Source organism: Rhincodon typus, chromosome 7, assembly GCF_021869965.1.
Source record: "Rhincodon typus isolate 14 chromosome 7, sRhiTyp1.1, whole genome shotgun sequence".
Taxonomy (NCBI): Eukaryota; Metazoa; Chordata; class Chondrichthyes; order Orectolobiformes; family Rhincodontidae; genus Rhincodon; species Rhincodon typus.
In genome coordinates, this window is record NC_063338.1 from 42,939,555 (window position 1) to 42,943,460 (window position 3,906).

Consider the following 3,906-nt stretch of genomic DNA (forward strand, 5'->3'; position numbering starts at 1 on the left):
CAATCAAAATCAACAGTCTTGAACAACCAGAATTTGTTAAACATGATTAAACTGAAGCAGTCTTCTTTTAAAAACTTTTTTATCACTTCTCGCACCCTTCAGTTTAATGCTGAAAAATATACATTGACAAACATTGAGCATTGTGGGCTTTGTCATTTAAATTGCACGACTCAATTTTTTAAATTTAATTCTTAAGTAATTGCTAAAGTAATCTTAACGTGAATAAAAGTTCAAATTCAAGTGCTAAGATTTAAAAATGGAAGCTTCACTTGATTTTCAATACCAACCCACATAGAGTTGCCTATTTCTAGTTTCAAACTTCAGTAGAAAATATTGAAATGGAACATTTACTGAAATAAATTTTATTTTTTTGTAGCTGTGCAGTCATGCTCTAGGTTGTCAATCATGTCGCCATTGTATTGTGTGCCATGGGATATGACCCGATTGGCATACATTTAAATCTATTTATGATTTTGTTTTTGTCTGTTATGTTCTCTGCCAGCAGGTCTGAATAGAGAATTCTCAATTTTAAAACTACTACTAGCAATTTTTTAAATAAATGCTTAATACAATTCACCAACAGTTATACTTAGTTGATTTCTCCCCGTTTATAAATGGTAGTAACAGAAAAATCAGGAAGTGACTGTATTTTGAATGTTTAAAATTATGGTGTTTAGCACACATCATTGCTGACTAACAAAAAAAGTCATTGTACTGTATATTCTGTGGACTTGCATTTGAAAATGAAAGTTTGCAATTTATTTAAACTGTTACTTCTAACTTCAATACATCGAGTCTGTTGAGATATAGTTTTATAATTTGACATTGGATTGCATGTTTATTTTTCTCTGTGAATAGAATCATTAAAAAGGATCTTATGGCCAAATTTAAACATACCACATATAGAAAAGACATAAAATATTAAAAATAATCCTTCAACAGTGCCTTGTAATTTCAAAGCAAATATGGTAGGAGGTACCTAATTTCAGGAATAGTAAAACAGTTTTTATTTGGAATGCTTCCTTCAGATATCTAATTTGTTGAGAAGTTATGAACTGAAAAAGTAATTATACAAAAGACCTGTATTTTAAACATTTTTATTCACCTCTTTACTGTTGAAATAACAAAAATCTTTTTATACTAGCATTAAGCACTTTTTTAACAAAAAATATACTTTGTTTTGAAATCTCTATTGCAGACTTTTTCAAGAACCATAATCTGTTGAAACTAATGTTTATGGTTTTGATTCAAGTAGGTGCATTAGAAAAGCAAAATATTAATTGAGCAAAATTATATTTCTGCTGAAGGAAATTTAGTATTTCTGGAACTGAAAATAAACGTCAGCTATAAAAGCTGATTTAGCTGTAATATTTAAATCAGAAAAATGGCAGGTTAAGGAACATCTGTATTACAATTATCATCATGTGTGCTCTGCCCAAAGGCAGGTCTTTAACTGATATGACAACGTCTACAGAATAAGTAACATCATTCAGACACTAGCTTATTGTTAAATATGGTCTACTGTATGAAGAGAGGAGGTGCCTATCATTCGGGCTTATGAACCATACCAGATTAGGTTGAGTTAATTCCCAACTAGATTGAAGTGGTGTATTTCACAAAAAGGAAATAAATGATTCAGCTCCTTCTCTCTTAAAATTGGACCCATTGTAGCACTGTCAGGCTGTAGCATTGGTAATGATCATATTATTCCTTTCTGCTTTACAAAAAAAACGTGATGAGTGGCAATATAGGGAAATTGAAAATAAATAGAATGAAATTTTACCAATCTCCCTCCAGTCAGACTAGGGGCGATGAGACCCAGTAAAATATCAGAAAGAGCCCCCAATGAAGTCCCACCTCTGGACTTATTTATTTAGGTAAATGTGAGGTAGGGCAAATCAGAGTAGGGCTTATATATAGGTCCGGGGAGGTGTGCCTGAACAATGAGACCTTGAGGTGTAGGTTTATAGTTCATTGAAAGTGGAGTTGCAGGTAGACAGGGTCGTGAAGAAGGCATTTCGTACGCTTGCCTTTATTGATCAGTGCATTGAATATAGGAGTTGAGAGGTCATATTGCAGCTGTATATGACATTGGTGAAGCCACTTTTGGAATACTGCATTCAATTCTAGTCTCCCTGCTTTAAGAAAGATGTTGTGAAACTTGAAAGGGTTCAGAAAAAATTTACAAGGATGTTGCAGGGTTGGATGGTTTGAGCTAAAGGGAGAGGCTGTATAGGCTGAGGCTAATTTCCCTGGAACATTGGAGGCTGAGGAGTGACCTTGTAGAGGTTTATAAAATCATGAGGGAAAGAGATAGGGTGAATAGCCAAGGTCTTGTTCCCAGGGTAGGGGAGTCCAAAACTGGAGGACACAGGTTTAAGGTGAGAGGAGAAAGATTGAAAAGGGACTTGAGGGGCAACTTTTTCACACTGAGGGTGGTCTGTGTTTGGAATGAGCTGCCAGAGGTGCTGGTGGAGGCTAACATGATTACAACATTTAAAAGACATCTTGATGGGTACATGAATGGGAAGGGTTTTGGGGGATATGGGCCAAATTTTGGCAAATGGGACTAGATTAATTTTGGATAGGTGATCAGCATGGACAAGTTGGACGGTAGGGTCTGTTTCCATGATGTACAACTCTATGGCTCTGTGATCCTTTTATCAGTGACAGAAACAGGCATGTGGCTAATTTTAGGCAAAAAGGTTGCAGGTGGCAGAACCCTCACTCTGTTTGGAGACTCTTAGCTGATTGGTTGCAGCCTTCCATTAGCATTTTTGGGTAGTCATCAATGGTTATATCACTCATGGAGGGGAGCCTTGGCAGCAAAGGCCAGCTCTGCTATCACCCCCAGAGGTACAAATCTGCCAATTGACAGGCCTGACTGATCCCTGCAAAGAAAATATTGTCAAACACACCTGTGAGGAGTCCTTTCATTCTCCTACCAGCATGAGCAGTGGCCAACCTTCTCAGCGATACTAGCCCACTGGCTGCCATAATGGGCAGTAAATGCACCATTCTTAATTGGACAGCGGATCACGTTGGAAGGATTGCCGCTGTCCATTTGTGTAATCTTAAGATCTGCATTCAGTCCCAACCTTGGGACTTGTGTCTTGCCCATAAAATCAAAGCCATTGTGTTTAGTATGTTTTTAAAAATAAAACCACATCATCTTTGTCTTTCTCAATTGTGGGATACTATGAAGATGTATTACGTTTTTTTTAGTTTCACAAAAATATTATTGCACGCCTAAATAAAAGTTCCATTATCAAGGTATTATCAAAAAAGATAAACTGTTGCCCCTTTGAGAATACTCAAACATTGGCTTTAGATAGAAATCTTAATTTCTTTAGGAAAATGCTGAAACATGCGTAGTATAGATAATTACACTGTTAAGGTTAAACAGTCCCAACAGAATTCATTTTTCCATGCCATCCGATCCAGTTTATTGCTGTATAGACTGTAGGTTGAAGAGAGGGTAATTTGATTTAGATGGAAAAACTTCTGAAATATTATTTAGGAGAAAAAATGAAAATGCTCCTACTTCTTGTGGGGTGCACCTTTTCACTCTATGGGTTACAATTACTATGTATAAAGTATAAATAATCACTATTCATTTGTAAATTTTACGATGGTGAGAAAAGGTAAAGGATGCGGTGCAAATATCTAATATATGACACCTTCCCCTATCCCCATGTCTCACTTGCTGAGATTGGTCATCATAATAGGCATCTTCATTCAGCTGATTAGGATATTTTGGAGTTGTATTCTGCATTATGATCACTGCCAATGCTATTTCAGAATGAGAGGCAAGCCACTATATAATAGCTAAACTAATTTTGAAGCAGTGGGAGGTAATATGCAGTGAAGTGTTTTATTCTGAATTGACAACTCTGGATGCGAATA

The 3,906-nt window shown here is 36.0% G+C and overlaps 1 protein-coding gene across 8 annotated transcripts in view; it reads left to right on the forward strand.

The window, feature by feature from the left end:
• atf2 (activating transcription factor 2) overlaps positions 1-3,906 on the forward strand; it is a 139,896-nt gene that overhangs the window by 94,612 nt on the left and 41,378 nt on the right. The gene's annotated exons all lie outside the window — the stretch shown is intronic.